The sequence below is a fragment of the Triticum aestivum genome, chromosome 1D (assembly GCF_018294505.1).
Source record: "Triticum aestivum cultivar Chinese Spring chromosome 1D, IWGSC CS RefSeq v2.1, whole genome shotgun sequence".
Classification (NCBI taxonomy): Eukaryota; Viridiplantae; Streptophyta; class Magnoliopsida; order Poales; family Poaceae; genus Triticum; species Triticum aestivum.
In genome coordinates this window covers 63,399,130-63,419,502 of record NC_057796.1, presented here as the reverse complement: position 1 = coordinate 63,419,502, position 20,373 = coordinate 63,399,130, and positions in this window count along the sequence as shown.

Genomic DNA, 20,373 nt, shown 5'->3' with positions numbered 1-20,373 from the left:
GCCACTACTAGTCTTATCTTGTTTCGGCGGTATTGTGGGATGAAGCGGCCCGGACCGACCTTACACGTACGCTTACGTGAGACAGGTTCCACCGACCACATGCACTAGTTGCATAAGGTGGCTAGCAGGTGTCTGTCTCTCCCACTTTAGTCGGAACGGATTCGATGAAAAGGGTCCTTATGAAGGGTAAATAGAAATTGGCATATCACGTTGTGGTTTTACGTAGATAAGAAACGTTCTTGCTAGAAACCTATAGAAGCCACGTAAAAACATGCAACAATAATTAGAGGACGTCTAACTTGTTTTTGCAGCATGTGCCTTGTGATGTGATATGGCCAAAAGGATGTGATGAATGAGATATATGTGATGTATGAGATTGATCATGTTCTTGTAATAGGAATCACGACTTGCATGTCGATGAGTATGACAACCGGCAGGAGCCATAGGAGTTGTCTTTAATTTTTTGTATGACCTGCGTGTCATTGAATAACGCCATGTAAATTACTTTACTTTATTGCTAAACACGTTAGCCATAGAAGTAGAAGTAATTGTTGGCGTGACAACTTCATGAAGACACGATGATGGAGATCATGGTGTCATGCCGGTGACGAAGATGATCATGGCGCCCCGAAGATGGAGATCAGAGGAGCAAAATGATATTGGCCATATCATGTCACTATTTGATTGCATGTGATGTTTATCATGTTTTACATCTTATTTGCTTAGAACGACGGTAGTAAGTAAGATGATCCCTTATAATAATTCCAAGAAAGTGTTCCCCCTAACTGTGCACCGTTGCGAAGGTTCGTTGTTTCGAAGCACCACGTGATGATCGGGTGTGATAGATTCTAACGTTCGCATACAACGGGTGTTGACGAGCCTAGCATGTACAGACATGGCCTCGGAACACACGCAATACACTTAGGTTGACTTGATGAGCCTAGCATGTACAGACATGGCCTCGGAACACGGAAGACCGAAAGGTCGAGCATGAGTCGTATAGAAGATACGATCAACATGAAGATGTTCACCGATATTGACTAGTCCGTCTCACGTGATGATCAGACACGGCCTAGTTGACTCGGATCATGTTTCACTTAGATGACTAGAGGGATGTCTATCTGAGTGGGAGTTCATTGAATAATTTGATTAGATGAACTTAATTATCATGAACTTAGTCTAAAATCTTTACAATATGTCTTGTAGATCAAATGGCCCACGTTGCCCTCAACTTCAACGCGTTCCTAGAGAAAACCAAGCTGAAAGATGATGGCAGCAACTATACGGACTGGGTCCGGAACCTGAGGATCATCCTCATAGCTGCCAAGAAAGATTATGTCCTAGAAGCACCGCTAGGTGAAGCACCCATCCCAGAGAACCAAGACGTTATGAACGCTTGGCAATCACGTGCTGATGATTACTCCCTCGTTCAGTGCGGCATGCTTTACAGCTTAGAACCGGGGCTCCAAAAGCGTTTTGAGAAACATGGAGCATATGAGATGTTCGAAGAGCTGGAAATGGTTTTCCAAGCTCATGCCCGGGTCGAGAGATATGAAGTCCCCGACAAGTTCTTTAGTTGTAAAATGGAGGAAAATAGTTCTGTCAGTGAGCACATACTCAAAATGTCTGGGTTACACAACCGCTTGTCTCAACTGGGAGTTAATCTCCCGGATGACGCGGTCATTGACAGAATCCTTCAGTCGCTTCCACCAAGCTACAAGAGCTTTGTGATGAACTTCAATATGCAGGGGATGGAAAAGACCATTCCTGAGGTATATTCAATGCTGAAATCAGCAGAGGTGGAGATCAAAAAGGAACATCAAGTGTTGATGGTGAATAAAACCACTAAGTTCAAGAAAGGCAAGGGTAAGAAGAACTTCAAGAAGGACGGCAAGGGAGTTGCCGCGCCCGGTAAGCCAGTTGCCGGGAAGAAGTCAAAGAATGGACCCAAGCCTGAGACTGAGTGCTTTTATTGCAAGGGAAGTGGTCACTGGAAGCGGAACTGCCCCAAATACTTAGCGGACAAGAAGGCCGGCAACACCAAAGGTATATGTGATATACATGTAATTGATGTGTACCTTACCAGTACTCGTAGTAGCTCCTGGGTATTTGATACCGGTGTGGTTGCTCATATTTGTAACTCAAAGCAGGAGCTCCGAAATAAGAGGAGACTGGCGAAGGACGATGTGACGATGCGCGTCGGGAATAGTTCCAAGGTCGATGTGATCGCCGTCGGCACGCTGCCTCTACATTTACCTACGGGATTAGTTTTAAACCTCAATAATTGTTATTTAGTGCCAGCTTTGAGCATGAACATTGTATCAGGATCTCGTTTAATTCGAGATGGCTACTCATTTAAATCCGAGAATAATGGTTGTTCTATTTATATGAGAGATATGTTTTATGGTCATGCCCCGCTGGTCATGTTGGGGATCGTAGCAGAATTTTAAAATTTCCTACGCATCACCAAGATCCATCTATGGAGTATACTAGCAACGAGGGGAAAGGAGTGCATCTACATACCCTTGTAGATCGCGAGCGGAAGCGTTCCAATGAACGGGGTTGATGGAGTCGTACTCGCCGTGATCCAAATCACCGATGACCGAGTGCCGAACGGACGGCACCTCCGCGTTCAACACACGTACGGAGCAGCGACGTCTCCTCCTTCTTGATCCAGCAAGGGGGAAGGAGAGGTTGATGGAGATCCAGCAGCACGACGGCGTGGTGGTGGAAGTAGCGGGATCTCGGCAGGGCTTCGCCAAGCTTCTGCGAGAGGGAGAGGTGTTGCAGGGGGAGAGGGAGGCGTCAGGGGCTGTAGTGTTGCTGCCCTCTCTCCCCCCCACTATATATAGGCCCCCTGGAGAGGGGGGGGCGCCAGCCCTGGAACCCATCTACATGGGGGGGGGGGGGCGGCGGCCAAGGGAGAAGGGGGGGTGGCTTCCCCCCCCCCCAAGCCAAGTGGGGCGCCCCCACCCCTAGGGTTTCCAACCCTAGGCGCAGGGGGAGGCCCAAGGGGGGTGCCCCAGCCCACTAAGGGCTGGTACCCTTCCCACTTCAGCCCATGGGGCCCTCCGGGATAGGTGGCCCCACCCGGTGGACCCCCGGGACCCTTCCGGTGGTCCCGGTACAATACCGATAACCCCCGAAACTTTCCCGGTGGCCGAAACTGGACTTCCTATATATAATTCTTCACCTCCGGACCATTCCGGAACTCCTCGTGACGTCCGGGATCTCATCCAGGACTCCGAACAACTTTCGGGTTTCCGCATACTAATATCTCTACAACCCTAGCGTCACCGAACCTTAAGTGTGTAGACCCTACGGGTTCGGGAGACATGTAGACATGACCGAGACGCCTCTCCGGTCAATAACCAACAGCGGGATCTGGATACCCATGTTGGCTCCCACATGTTCCACGATGATCTCATCGGATGAACCACGATGTCGAGGATTCAATCAATCCCGTATACAATTCCCTTTGTTAATCGGTATGTTACTTGCGCGAGATTCGATCGTCGGTATCCCAATACCTTGTTCAATCTCGTTACCGGCAAGTCTCTTTACTCGTACCGTAATGCATGATCCCGTGGCTAACTCCTTAGTCACATTGAGCTCATTATGATGATGCATTACCGAGTGGGCCCAGAGATACCTCTCCGTCATACGGAGTGACAAATCCCGGTCTCGATCCGTGCCAACTCAACAGACACTTTCGGAGATACCTGTAGTGTACCTTTATAGTCACCCAGTTACGTTGTGACGTTTGGCACACCCAAAGCACTCCTACGGTATCCGGGAGTTGCACAATCTCATGGTCTAAGGAAAAGATACTTGACATTGGAAAAGCTCTAGCAAACGAACTACACGATCTTTGAGCTATGCTTAGGATTGGGTCTTGTCCATCACATCATTCTCCAAATGATGTGATCCTGTTATCAATGACATCCAATGTCCATAGTCAGGAAACCATGACTATCTGTTGATCAACGAGCTAGTCAACTAGAGGCTTACTAGGGACACGTTGTGGTCTATGTATTCACACATGTATTACGATTTCCGGATAACACAATTATACCATGAACAATAGACAATTATCATGAACAAAGAAATATAATAATAACCATTTATTATTGCCTCTAGGGCATATTTCCAACAGTCTCCCACTTGCACTAGAGTCAATAATCTAGTTACATTGTGATGAATCGAACACCCATAGCGTCCTGGTGTTGATCATGTTTTGCTCTAGGGAGAGGTTTAGTCAACGGATCTGCTACATTCAGGTCCGTATGTACTTTACAAATATCTATGTCTCCATTTTGAACACTTTCATGAATGGAGTTGAAGCGACGCTTGATATGCCTGGTCTTCCTGTGAAACCTGGGCTCCTTGGCAAGGGCAATAGCTCTAGTGTTGTCACAGAAGAGAGTCATCGGGCCCGACGCATTGGGAATCACCCCTAGGTCAGTAATGAACTCCTTCATCCAGATTGCTTCTTGCGCCGCCTCCGAGGCTGCCATGTACTCCGCTTCACATGTAGACCCCGCCACGACGCTTTGCTTGCAACTGCACCAGCTTACTGCCCCTCCATTCAAAATATACACGTATCCGGTTTGTGACTTCGAGTCATCCAGATCTGTGTCGAAGCTAGCATCGACGTAACCCTTTACGACGAGCTCTTCGTCACCTCCATAAACGAGAAACATATCCTTAGTCCTCTTCAGGTACTTCAGGATATTCTTGACCGCTGTCCAGTGTTCCATGCTGGGATTACTTTGGTACCTTCCTACCAAACTTACGGCAAGGTTTACATCAGGTCTGGTACACAGCATGGCATACATAATAGACCCTATGGCTGAGGCATAGGGGATGACACTCATCTTTTCTCTATCTTCTGCTGTGGTCGGGCATTGAGTCGTGCTCAATTGCACACCTTGCAATACAGGCAAGAACCCCTTCTTGGACTGATCCATATTGAACTTCTTCAATATCTTGTCAAGGTACATACTCTGTGAAAGACCAATGAGGCGTCTTGATCTATCTCTATAGATCTTGATGCCTAATATATAAGCAGCTTCTCCAAGGCCCTTCATTGAAAAACACTTATTCAAGTAGGCCTTTATACTTTCCAAGAATTCTATATCATTTCCCATCAATAGTATGTCATCCACATATAATAAGAGAAATGCTACAGAGCTCCCACTCACTTTCTTGTAAACACAGGCTTCTCCATAAGTCTGTGTAAACCCAAACGCTTCGATCATCTCATCAAAACGAATGTTCCAACTCCGAGAAGCTTGCACCTGTCCATAGATGGAGTGCTGGAGCTTGCATACCTTGTTAGCATTCTTAGGATCTACAAAACCTTCCGGCTGCATCATATACAATTCTTCCTTAAGGAAGCCATTAAGGAATGCCGTTTTGACGTCCATCTGCCATATCTCATAATCATAGTATGCGGCAATTGCTAACATGATTCGCACGGACTTCAGCTTCGCTACGGGTGAGAAAGTCTCATCGTAGTCAACCCCTTGAAATTGTCGATAACCCTTAGCGACAAGTCGAGCCTTATAGATGGTCACATTACCATCTGGGTCTGTCTTCTTCTTAAAGATCCATTTATTTTCTATGGCTCGCCGATCATCGGGCAAGTCAGTCAAAGTCCATACTTCGTTTTCATACATGGATCCTATCTCGGATTTCATGGCTTCTAGCCATTTGTCGGAATCCGGGCCCGCCATCGCTTCTTCATAGTTCGAAGGTTCACCGTTGTCTAACAACATGATTTCCAGGACAGGGTTGCCGTACCACTCTGGTGCGGAACGTGCCCTTGTGGACCTACGAAGTTCAGCAGTAACTTGATCCGAAGCTTCATGATCATCATCATTAACTTCCTCCCCAGTCGGTGTAGGCACCACAGGAACATCTTCCCGCGCTGCGCTACTTTCCGGTTCAGAAGGGGTGACTATCACCTCATCAAGTTCCACTTTCCTCCCACTCAATTCTTTCGAGAGAAACTCTTTCTCCAGAAAGGACCCGTTCTTGGCAACAAAGATCTTGCCTTCGGATCTGAGGTAGAAGGTATACCCAATAGTTTCCTTGGGGTATCCTATGAAGACGCATTTTTCCGACTTGGGTTCGAGCTTTTCATGTTGAAGTTTCTTGACATAAGCATCACATCCCCAAACTTTTAGAAACGACAGCTTAGGTTTCTTCCCAAACCATAATTCATACGGTGTCGTCTCAACGGATTTCGACGGAGCCCTATTTAAAGTGAATGCGGCAGTCTCTAAAGCATAGCCCCAAAATGAGAGCGGTAGATCGGTCAGAGACATCATAGATCGCACCATATCCAATAGAGTGCGATTACGACGTTCGGACACACCGTTTCGCTGAGGTGTTCCAGGCGGCGTGAGTTGTGAAACGATTCCACATTTCCTTAAGTGCGTACCAAATTCATGACTTAAATATTCTCCACCACGATCTGATCGTAAGAACTTTATTTTCCTGTCACGTTGATTCTCAACCTCACTCTGAAATTCCTTGAACTTTTCAAAGGTTTCAGACTTTTGTTTCATTAGGTAGACATACCCATATCTACTTAAGTCATCGGTGAGAGTGAGAACATAACGATATCCTCCGCGAGCCTCAACACTCATTGGACCGCACATATCGGTATGTATGATTTCCAGTAAGTTGGTTGCTCGCTCCATTATTCCGGAGAACGGAGTCTTGGTCATCTTACCCATGAGGCATGGTTCGCACGTGTCAAATGATTCGTAATCAAGAGACTCCAAAAGTCCATCTGCATGGAGCTTCTTCATGCGCTTGACACCAATGTGACAAGGCGGCAGTGCCACAAGTATGTGGGACTATCGTTATCAACTTTACATCTTTTGGTATTCACACTATGAATATGTGTAACATCACGTTCGAGATTCATCAAGAATAAACCATTGACCAGCGGGGCATGACCATAAAACATATCTCTCATATAAATAGAACAACCATTATTCTCGGATTTAAATGAGTAGCCATCTCGAATTAAACGAGATCCAGATACAATGTTCATATTCAAAGCTGGCACTAAATAACAATTATTGAGGTTTAAAACTAATCCCGTAGGTAGATGCAGAGGTAGCGTGCTGACGGCGATCACATCGACCTTGGAACCATTCCCGACGCGCATCGTCACCTCGTCCTTCGCCAGTCTCCGCTTATTCCGCAGTTCCTGTTTTGAGTTACAAATATGAGCAACCGCACCGGTATCAAATACCCAGGAGCTACTACGAGTACTGGTAAGGTACACATCAATTACATGTATATCACATATACCTTTGGTGTTGCCGGCCTTCTTGTCCGCTAAGTATTTGGGGCAGTTCCGCTTCCAGTGGCCACTTCCCTTGCAATAAAAGCACTCAGTCTCAGGCTTGGGTCCATTCCTTGACTTCTTCCCAACAACTGGCTTACCGGGCGTGGCAACTCCCTTGCCGTCCTTCTTGAAGTGCTTCTTACCCTTGCCTTTCTTGAACTTAGTGGTTTTATTCACCATCAACACTTGATGTTCCTTTCTGATCTCCACCTCCGCTGATTTCAGCATTGAATATACCCCAGGAATGGTCTTTTCCATCCCCTGCATATTGAAGTTCATCACAAAGCTCTTGTAGCTTGGTGGAAGCGACTGAAGGATTCTGTCAATGACCGCGTCATCCGGGAGATTGACTCCCAGCTGAGACAAGCGGTTATGTAACCCAGACATTCTGAGTATGTGCTCACTAACAGAACTATTTCCCTCCATTTTACAGCTGAAGAACTTGTCGGAGACTTCATATCTCTCGACCCGGGCATGAGCTTGGAAAACCATTTTCAGCTCTTCGAACATCTCATATGCTCCATGTTTCTCAAAACGCTTTTGGAGACCCAGTTCTAAGCTGTAAAGCATGCCGCACTGAACGAGGGAGTAATCATCAGCACGCGATTGCCAAGCGTTCATAACGTCTTGGTTCTCTGGGATTGGTGCTTCACCTAGCGGTGCTTCTAGGACATAATCTTTCTTGGCAGCTATGAGGATGATCCTCAGGTTCCGGACCCAGTCCGTATAGTTGCTGCCATCATCTTTCAGCTTGGTTTTCTCTAGGAACGCGTTGAAGTTGAGGACAACGTGGGCCATTTGATCTAGAAGACATATTGTAAAGATTTTAGACTAAGTTCATGATAATTAAGTTCATATAATCAAATTATTCAATGAACTCCCACTCAGATAGACATCCCTCTAGTCATCTAAGTGAAACATGATCCGAGTTAACTAGGCCGTGTCCGATCATCACGTGAGACGGACTAGTCAAGATCGGTGAACATCTCCATGTTGATCGTATCATCTATACGACTCATGCTCGACCTTTCGGTCCTCCGTGTTCCGAGGCCATGTCTGTACATGCTAGGCTCGTCAAGTCAACCTAAGTGTATTGCGTGTGTTCCGAGGCCATGTCTGTACATGCTAGGCTCGTCAACACCCGTTGTATGCGAACGTTAGAATCTGTCACACCCGATCATCACATGGTGCTTAGAAACAACGAACCTTCGCAACGGTGCACAGTTAGGGGGAACACTTTCTTGAAATTATTATAAGGGATCATCTTACTTACTACCGTCGTTCTAAGCAAATAAGATGCAAAACATGATAAACATCACATGCAATCAAATAGTGACATGATATGGCCAATATCATTTTGCTCCTTTGATCTCCATCTTCGGGGCACCATGATCATCTTCATCACCGGCATGACACCATGATCTCCATCATTGTGTCTTCATGAAGTTGTCACGCCAACGATTACTTCTACTTCTATGGCTAACGCGTTTAGCAATAAAGTAAAGTAATTTACATGGCGTTATTCAATGACACGCAGGTCATACAAAAAAATAAAGACAACTCCTATGGTTCCTGCCGGTTGTCATACTCATCGACATGCAAGTCGTGATTCCTATTACAAGAATATGATCAATCTCATACATCACATATATCATTCATCACATCTTCTGGCCATATCACATCACATAGCACATGCTGCATAGACAAGTTAGATGTCCTCTAATTGTTGTTGCAAGTTTTTACGTGGCTTGTATAGGTTTCTAGCAAGAACGTTTCTTACCTACGTAAAACCACAACGTGATATGCCAATTTCTATTTACCCTTCATAAGGACCCTTTTCATCGAATCCGTTCCAACTAAAGTGGGAGAGACAGACACCCGCTAGCCACCTTATGCAACTAGTGCATGTCAGTCGGTGGAACCTGTCTCACGTAAGCGTACGTGTAAGGTCGGTCCGGGCCGCTTCATCCCACAATACCGCCGAAACAAGATAAGACTAGTAGCGGCAAGAAGAATTGGCAACATCTACGCCCACAACTGCTTTGTGTTCTACTCGTGCATAGTAACTACGCATAGGCCTGGCTCATGATGCCACTGTTGGGGATCGTAGCAGAATTTTAAAATTTCCTACGCATCACCAAGATCCATCTATGGAGTATACTAGCAATGAGGGGAAAGGAGTGCATCTACATACCCTTGCAGATCGCGAGCGGAAGCGTTCCAATGAACGGGGTTGATGGAGTCGTACTCGCCGTGATCCAAATCACCGATGACCGAGTGCCGAACGGACGGCACCTCCGCGTTCAACACACGTATGGAGCGGAGATGTCTCCTCCTTCTTGATCCAGCAAGGGGGAAGGAGAGGTTGATGGAGATCCAGCAGCACGACGGCGTGGTGGTGGAAGTAGCGGGATCTCGGCAGGGCTTCGCCAAGCTTCTGCGATAGGGAGAGGTGTTGCAGGGGGAGAGGGAGGCGCCAGGGGCTGTGGTGTTGATGCCCTCTCTGCCCCCACTATATATAGGCCCCTTGGAGGGGGGGGGGGCGCCGGCCCTGGAACCCATCTACATGGGGGGGCGGCGGCCAAGGGGGAAGGGGGGTGGCTTCCCCCCCAAGCCAAGTGGGGCGGCCCCACCCCTAGGGTTTCCAACCCTAGGCGCAGGGGGAGGCCCAAGGGGGGGCGCCCCAGCCCACTAAGGGCTGGTTCCCTTCCCACTTCAGCCCATGGGGCCCTCCGGGATAGGTGGCCCCACCCGGTGGACCCCCGGGACCCTTCCGGTGGTCCCGGTACAATACCGATAACCCCCGAAACTTTTCCGGTGGCCGAAACTGGACTTCCTATATATAATTCTTCACCTCCGGACCATTCCAGTACTCCTCGTGACGTCCGGGATCTCATCCAGGACTCCGAACAACTTTCGGGTTTCCGCATACTAATATCTCTACAACCCTAGCGTCACCGAACCTTAAGTGTGTAGACCCTACGGGTTCGGGAGACATGTAGACATGACCGAGACGCCTCTCCGGTCAATAACCAACAGCGGGATCTGGGTACCCATGTTCGCTCCCACATGTTCCACAATGATCTCATCGGATGAACCACGATGTCGAGGATTCAATCAATCCCGTATACAATTCCCTTTGTCAATCGGTATGTTACTTGCCCGAGATTCGATCGTCGGTATCCCAATACCTTGTTCAATCTCGTTACCGGCAAGTCTCTTTACTCGTATCGTAATGCATGATCCCGTGGCTAACTCCTTAGTCACATTGAGCTCATTATGATGATGCATTACCGAGTGGGCCCAGAGATACCTCTCCGTCATACGGAGTGACAAATCCCAGTCTCGATCCGTGCCAACTCAACAGACACTTTCGGAGGTACCCGTAGTGTACCTTTATAGTCACCCAGTTACGTTGTGACGTTTGGCACACCCAAAGCACTCCTACGGTATCCGGGAGTTGCACGATCTCATGGTCTAAGGAAAAGATACTTGACATTGGAAAAGCTCTAGCAAACGAACTACACGATCTTTGAGCTATGCTTAGGATTGGGTCTTGTCCATCACATCATTCTCCTAATGATGTGATCCCGTTATCAATGACGTCCAATGTCCATAGTCAGGAAACCATGACTATCTGTTGATCAACGAGCTAGTCAACTAGAGGCTTACTAGGGACACGTTGTGGTCTATGTATTCACACATGTATTACGATTTCCGGATAACACAATTATAGCATGAAAAATAGACAATTATCATGAACAAAGAAATATAATAATAACCATTTATTATTGCCTCTAGGGCATATTTCCAACAGGTCAATGGTTTATTCTTAATGAATCTCGAACGTGATGTTACACATATTCATAGTGTGAATACAAAAAGATGTAAAGTTGATAACGATAGTCCCACATACTTGTGGCACTGCCGCGTTGGTCACATTGGTGTCAAACGCATGAAGAAGCTCCATGCAGATGGACTTTTGGAGTCTCTTGATTACGAATCATTTGACACGTGCGAACCATGCCTCATGGGTAAGATGACCAAGAATCCGTTCTCCGGAACAATGGAGCGAGCAACCAAATTATTGGAAATCATACATACCGATGTGTGCGGTCCAATGAGTGTTGAGGCTCGCGGAGGATATCGTTATGTTCTCACTCTCACTGATGACTTAAGTAGATATGGGTATGTCTACCTAATGAAACACAAGTCTGAAACCTTTGAAAAGTTCAAGGAATTTCAGAGTGAGGTTGAGAATCAACGTGACAGGAAAATAAAGTTCTTACGATTAGATCGTGGGGGAGAATATTTAAGTCACGAATTTGGTACGCACTAAGGAAATGTGGAATCGTTTCACAACTCACGCCGCCTGGAACACCTCAGCGAAATGGTGTGTCCAAACGTCGTAATCGCACTCTATTAGACTGCATACATCAAAATGTATTACTTCCAATAAGTTGCTCTCTTGTTCCATCTTACTGAAAACGAGGCCTTTCAGTCATCTTGTCCATGTGGTATGATTTGCATGTCTCAGGTGATTCAAAATCAAGTGAGTCCAAACGATCCATCTGCATGGAGTTTCTTCATGCATATATACCAATAGACATGGTTCGCATGTCTCAATCTTTTCAGAAACGACTGAGTCCAAAGATCCATCTACATAGAGCTTCTTCATGCGTTCTATACCAATATGACTCAAATGGCAGTGCCACAAGTATGTGGAACTATCATTACTATTTTATATCCTTTGGTACGAACATGTGTATCACTACGATCGAGATTCATTTTAGATGCAAGACCATTGAAGGTATTATTCAAATAAACATAGTAACCATTATCCTCCTTAAATGAATAACCGTATTGCGATAAAAATAATCCAATCATGCTCAACGCAAACACCAAATCTCGATGGTAGAGGGAGCATGCGATGCTTGATCACATCAACCTTGGAAACACTTCCAACACATATCGTCATCTCACCTTTAGCCAGTCTCCGTTTATTCCGCAGCTTTTATTTCGAGTTACTAACACTTAGCAACCGAACCGGTATCTAATACCCTGGTGCTGCTAGGAGTACTAGTAAAGTACACATTCATATAATGTATATCCAATATACTTCTGTCGACCTTGCCTGCCTTCTCATTTACCAAGTATCTAGGGTAGTACTGCTTCAGTGACCGTTCCTCTCATTACAGAAGCACTTAGTCTCGGGTTTGGGTTCAACCTTGGGATTCTTCACTAGAGCAGCAAACGATTTGCTGTTTCATGAAGTATCCCTTTTGCCCTTGCCCTTCTAGAAACTAGTGGTTTTACTAACCATCAACAATTGATGCTCCTTCTTGATTTCTACTTTCGCGGTGTCAAACATCGCGAATAGCTCAAGGATCATCATAACTATCCCTGACATGTTATAGTTCATCACGAAGCTCTACTAGCTTGGTGGCAGTGACTATGGAGAACCATCACTATCTCATCTGGGAGATTAACTCCCACTCGATTCAAGTGATTGTAGTACTCAGACAATCTGAGCACATGCTCAATGATTGAGCTTTTCTCCCTTAGTTTGCAGGCTTAAGAAACTTGTCTGAGGTCTCATACCTCTTGACGTGGGCACTAGTCTGAAATCCCAATTTCAGTCTTCGGAACATCTCATATGTTCTGCGACGTTTCAAAAAACGTCTCTTGTGCCACAATTCTAAACTGTTAGCATTACGCATTGAACTATCACGTAGTCATCAAAACATGTATGTCAGATGTTTCGCAACATCTACAGACGACGCTGAGGTTCAGCACACCGAGCGGTGCATTAAGGACATAAGCCTTCTGTGCAGCAATGAGGACAATCCTCAGTTTACGGACCCAGTCCGCATAATTGCTACTACCAACTTTCAACTAAATTTTCTCTAGGAATATATCTCAAACAGTAGAACTAAAGCGTATGACATAATTTGCAAAGACCTTTTGACTATGTTCATGATAATGAAGTTCATCTGATTATTGAACTCCCACTCAGATAGACATCCCTCTAGTCATCTAAGTGATACATGATCCGAGTCAAACTAGGCCGTGTCCGATCATCACGTGAGACGGACTAGTCATTATCGGTGAACATCTCCATGTTGATCGTATCTGCTATACGACTCATGTTCGACCTTTCGGTCTCTTGTGTTCCGAGGCCATGTCTGTACATGCTAGGCTCGTCAAGTCAACCTAAGTGTTTCGCATGTGTTCCGAGGCCATGTCTGTACATGCTAGGCTCGTCAACACCCGTTGTATTCAAACGTTAGAATCTATCACACCCGATCATCACGTGGTGCTTCGAAACAACGAACCTTCGCAACGGTGCACAGTTAGGGGGAACACGTCTCTTGAAATTTTAGTGAGGGATCATCTTATTTAAGCTACCGTCGTTCTAAGCAAATAAGATGCATAACATGATAAACATCACATGCAATCAAATAGTGACATGATATGGCCAATATCATTTTGCTCCTTTGATCTCCATCTTCGGGGCACCATGATCATCTTTGTCACCGGCATGACACCATGATCTCCATCATCGTGTCTTCATGAAGTTGTCACGCCAACGATTACTTCTACTTCTATGGCTAACGCGCTTAGCAATAAAGTAAAGTAATTTACATGGCGTTATTCAATGACACGCAGGTCATACAAAAATAAAGACAACTCCTATGGCTCCTGCCGGTTTTCATACTCATCGACGTGCAAGTCGTGATCCCTATTACAAGAATATGATCAATCTCATACATCACATATATCATTCATCATATCTTCTGGCCATATCACATCACATAGCACATGCTGCAAAAACAAGTTAGACGTCCTCTAATTGTTGTTGCAAGTTTTTACGTGGCTTGTATAGGTTTCTAGCAAGAACGTTTCTTACCTACGTAAAACCACAACGTGATATGCCAATTTCTATTTACCCTTCATAAGGACCCTTTTCATCGAATCCGTTCCGACTAAAGTGGGAGAGACAGACACCCGCTAGCCACCTTATGCAACTAGTGCATGTCAGTCGGTGGAACCTGTCTCACGTAAGAGTACATGTAAGGTCGGTCCGGGCCGCTTCATCCCACAATGCCGCCGAAACAAGATAAGACTAGTAGCGGCAAGAAGAATTGGCAACATCTACTCCCACAACTTCTTTGTGTTCTACTCGTGCATAGAAACTACGCATAGACCTAGCTCATGATGCCACTGTTGGGGAACGTAGCAGAAATTCAAAATTTTCTACGCATCACCAAGATCAATCTATGGAGTAATCTAGCAACGAGGGGAAGGGGAGTGCATCTACATACCATTGTAGATAGCGATGCGGAAGCGTTGCAAGAACGCGGATGATGGAGTCGTACTCGTAGCGATTCATATCGCAGTTGATTCCGATCTAAGCACCGAAGAACTGTGCCTCCGCGTTCAACACAGGTGCAGCCCGGTGACGTCTCCCACGCCTTGATCCAGCAAGGTGAGAGGGAGAGGTTGGGGAAGACTCCATCCAGCAGCAGCACGACGGCGTGGTGGTGGTGGAGGAGCGTGGCATTCCGCAGGGCTTCGCCAAGCACCGCGGGAGAGGAGGAGGAGGGAGAGGGGTAGGGCTGCGCCGAAAGAGAGACGTTCTCATGTGTCTTGGGCAGCCCAAACCTCAACTATATATAGGGGGGGAGGGGGCTGCGCCCCCCTCTAGGGTTTCCACCCCAAGGGCTGGCGGCCAGCCCTAGATCCCATCAAGGGGGCCGGCCAAGGGGAGGAGAGGGGGGGGGGCGCCCCACTAGATGGGCCCTAAGGCCCATCTGGACCTAGGGTTTGCCCCCTCCCACTCTCCCATGCGCCTTGGGCCTTGGTGGGGGGCGCACCAGCCCACCTGGGGCTGGTCCCCTCCCACACTTGGCCCACGCAGCCTTCTGGGGCTGGTGGCCCCACTTGGTGGACCCCCGGGACCCTCCCGGTACATTACCGATAACACCCGAAACTTTTCCGGTGACCAAAACAGGACTTCCCATATATAAATCTTTACCTCCGGACCATTCCGAAACTCCTCGTGACGTCCGGGATCTCATCCGGGACTCCGAACAACATTCGGTAACCACGTACATACTTTCCCTATAACCCTAGCGTCATCGAACCTTAAGCGTGTAGACCCTACGGGTTCGGGAACCATGCAGACATGACCGAGACGTTCTCCGGTCAATAACCAACAGCGGGATCTGGATACCCATGTTGGCTCCCACATGTTCCACGATGATCTCATCGGATGAACCACGATGTCGGGGATTCAATCAATCCCGTATACAATTCCCTTTGTCAATCGGTATGCTACTTGCCCGAGATTCGATCGTCGGTATCCCTATACCTTGTTCAATCTCGTTACCGGCAAGTCTCTTTACTCGTTCCGTAACTCACATCATCCCGTGATCAACTCCTTGGTCACATTGTGCACATTATGATGATGTCCTACCGAGTGGGCCCAGAGATACCTCTCCGTTTACACGGAGTGACAAATCCCAGTCTCGATTCGTGCCAACCCAACAGACACTTTCGGAGATACCTGTAGTGCACCTTTATAGCCACCCAGTTACGTTGTGACGTTTGATACACCCAAAGCATTCCTACGGTATCCGGGAGTTGCACAATCTCATGGTCTAAGGAAATGATACTTGACATTAGAAAAGCTCTGAGCAAACGAACTACACGATCTTGTGCTAGGCTTAGGATTGGGTCTTGTCCATCACATCATTCTCCTAATGATGTGATCCCGTTATCAACGACATCCAATGTCCATGGTCAGGAAACCGTAACCATCTATTGATCAACGAGCTAGTCAACTAGAGGCTTACTAGGGACATGGTGTTGTCTATGTATCCACACATGTATTTGAGTTTCCTATCAATACAATTCTAGCATGGATAATAAACGATTATCATGAACAAGGAAATATAATAATAACCTATTTATTATTGCCTCTAGGGCATATTTCCAACACATACACACCAACGAAAATGGTTTGTTGGATCTCGATCGTAGTGATACACATATTCATAATAATGAAGCCAAAAGATGCAAAGTTAATAATGATAGTGCAACTTATTTGTGGCACTGCCGTTTAGGTCATATTGGTGTAAAGCGCATGAAGAAACTCCATACTGATGGGATTTTGGAATCACTTGATTATGAATCACTTGATGCTTGCGAACCGTGCCTCATGGGCAAGATGACTAAAACGCCGTTCTCCGGAACTATGGAGAGAGCAACAGACTTGTTGGAAATCATACATATAGATGTATGTGGTCCGATGAATGTTGAGGCTCGTGGCGGATATCGTTATTTTCTCACCTTCACAGATGATTTAAGCAGATATGGGTATATCTACTTAATGAAACATAAGTCTGAAACATTTGAAAAGTTCAAAGAATTTCAGAGTGAAGTTGAAAATCATCGTAACAAGAAAATAAAGTTTCTACGATCAGATCGTGGAGGAGAATATTTGAGTTACGAGTTTGGTCTACATTTGAAACAATGCGGAATAGTTTCGCAACTCACGCCACCCGGAACACCACAGCGTAATGGTGTGTCCGAACGTCGTAATCGCACTTTACTAGATATGGTGCGATCTATGATGTCTCTTACTGATTTACCGCTATCGTTTTGGGGTTATGCTTTAGAGACGGCTGCATTCACGTTAAATAGGGCACCATCAAAATCCGTTGAGACGACGCCTTATGAACTGTGGTTTGGCAAGAAACCAAAGTTGTCGTTTCTTAAAGTTTGGGGCTGCGATGCTTATGTGAAGAAACTTCAACCTAATAAGCTCGAACCCAAATCGGAGAAATGTGTCTTCATAGGATACCCAAAGGAAACTGTTGGGTATACCTTCTATCACAGATCCGAAGGCAAAACTTTTGTTGCTAAATTCGGAAATTTTCTAGAGAAGGAGTTTCTCTCGAAAGAAGTGAGTGGGAGGAAAGTAGAACTTGATGAGGTAACTATACCTGCTCCCTTATGGGAAAGTAGTTCATCACAGAAACCAGTTTCTGAGACACCTACACCAATTAGTGAGGAAGTTAATGATGATGATCATGAAACTTCAGATCAAGTTATTACTGAACCTCGTAGATCAACGAGAGTAAGATCCGCACCAGAGTGGTACGGTAATCCTGTTCTGGAAGTTATGTTACTAGACCATGACGAACCTACGAACTATGAAGAAGCGATGGTGAGCCCAGATTCCGCAAAATGGCTTGAGGCCATGAAATCTGAGATGGGATCCATGTATGAGAACAATGTATGGACTTTGGTTGACTTGACCAATGATCGGCAAGCCATTGAAAATAAATGGATCTTCAAGAAGAAGACTGACGCTGATGGTAATGTTACTGTCTATAAAGCTCGACTTGTTGCGAAAGGTTTTCGACAAGTTCAAGGGATTGACTACGATGAGACCTTCTCACCCGTAGCGATGCTTAAGTCTGTCCGAATCATGTTAGTAATTGCCGCATTTTATGATTATGAAATTTGGCAAATGGATGTCAAAACTGCATTCCTGAATGGATTTCTGGAAGAAGAGTTGTATATGATGCAACCAGAAGGTTTTGTCGATCCAAAGGGAGCTAACAAAGTGTGCAAGCTCCAGCGATCCATTTATGGACTGGTGCAAGCCTCTCGGAGTTGGAATAAACGCTTTGATAGTGTGATCAAAGCATTTGATTTTATACAGACTTTTGGAGAAGCCTGTATTTACAAGAAAGTGAGTGGGAGCTCTGTAGCATTTCTGATATTATATGTGGATGACATATTACTGATTGGAAATGATATAGAATTTCTGGATAGCATAAAGGGATACTTGAATAAGAGTTTTTCAATGAAAGACCTCAGTGAAGCTGCGTATATATTGGGCATCAAGATCTATAGAGATAGATCAAGACGCTTAATTGGACTTTCACAAAGCACATACCTTGACAAAGTTTTGAAGAAGTTCAAAATGGATCAAGCAAAGAAAGGATTCTTGCCTGTGTTGCAAGGTGTGAAGTTGAGTAAGACTCAATGCCCGACCACTGCAGAAGATAGAGAGAAGATGAAAGATGTCCCCTATGCTTCAGCCATAGGCTCTATCATGTATGCAATGCTGTGTACCAGACCTGATGTATGCCTTGCTATAAGTTTAGCAGGAAGGTACCAAAGTAATCCAGGAGTGGATCACTGGACAGCGGTCAAGAACATCCTGAAATACCTGAAAAGGACTAAGGATATGTTTCTCGTATATGGAGGTGACAAAGAGCTCATCGTAAATGGTTACATTGATGCAAGCTTTGACAATGATCCGGACGATTCTAAATCGCAAACCGGATACGTATTTACATTGAACGGTGGAGCTGTCAGTTGGTGCAGTTCTAAACAAAGCGTCGTGGCGGGATCTACATGTGAAGCGGAGTACATAGCTGCTTCAGAAGCAGCAAATGAAGGAGTCTGGATGAAGGAGTTCATATCCGATCTAGGTGTCATACCTAGTGCATCGGGTCCTATAAAAATCTTTTGTGACAATACTGGTGCAATTGCCTTGGCAAAGGAATCCAGATTTCACAAGAGAACCAAGCACATCAAAATACGCTTCAATTCCATCCGGGATTTAGTCTAGGTGGGAGACATAGAAATTTGCAAGATACATACGGATCTGAATGTTGCAGACCCGTTGACTAAGCCTCTTCCACGAGCAAAACATGATCAGCACCAAGGCTCCATGGGTGTAAGAATCATTACTGTGTAATCTAGATTATTGACTCTAGTGCAAGTGGGAGACTGAAGGAAATATGCCCTAGAGGCAATAATAAAGTATTATTTATTTCCTTGTATCATGATAAATGTTTATTATTCATGCTAGAATTGTATTAACCGGAAACATAATACATGTGTGAATATATAGACAAACAAGAGTGTCACTAGTATGCCTCTACTTGACTAGCTCGTTAATCAAAGATGGTTATGTTTCCTAGCCATAGACATAAGTTGTCATTTGATTAACGAGATCACCTCATTAGGAGAATGACGTGATTGACTTGACCCATTCCGTTAGCTTAGCACTCGATCGTTTAGTATGTTGCTATTGCTTTCTTCATGACTTATACATGTTCCTATGACTATTAGATTATGCAACTCCCGTTTACCGGAGGAACACTTTGTGTGCTACCAAACGTCACAACGTAAATGAGTGATTTTAAAGGTGCTCTACAGGTGTCTCCAAAGGTACTTGTTGGGTTGGCGTATTTCGAGATTAGGATTTGTCACTCCAATTGTCGGAGAGGTATCTCTGGGCCCACTCGGTAATGCACATCACTATAAGCCTTGCAAGCATTGTGACTAATGAGTTAGTTGCGGGTTGATGTGTTACGGAACGAGTAAAGAGACTTGCCGGTAACGAGATTGAACTAGGTATCGAGATACCGACGATCAAATCTCGGGCAAGTAACATACCGGTGACAAAGGGAACAACGTATGTTGTTATGCGGTCTGACCGATAAAGATCTTCGTAGAATATGTGGGAGCCAATATGGGCATCCAGGTCCCGCTATTGGTTATTGACCGGAGACGTGTCTCGGTCATGTCTACATAGTTCTCGAACCCGTAGGGTCCGCACGCTTAACGTTACGATGACAGTTTTATTGAGTTTTGATGTACCGAAGGAGTTCAGAGTCCCGGATGAGATCGGGGATATGACGAGGAGTCTCGAAATGGTCGAGACGTAAAGATCGATATATTGGACGACTATATTCGGACTTCGGAAAGGTTCCGAGTGATTCGGGTATTTTTCGGAGTACTGGAGAGTTACGGGAATTCGTATTGGGCCTTAATGGGCCATACGGGAAAGGGAAGAGGCCTCAAAAGGTGGCCGCACCCCTCCCCATGGTCTGGTCCGAATTGGACTAGGGAAGGGGGGCGCACCCTTCCTTCTTTCTCCTTCCCCCTTCCCTTCTCCTACTCCCACAAGGAAA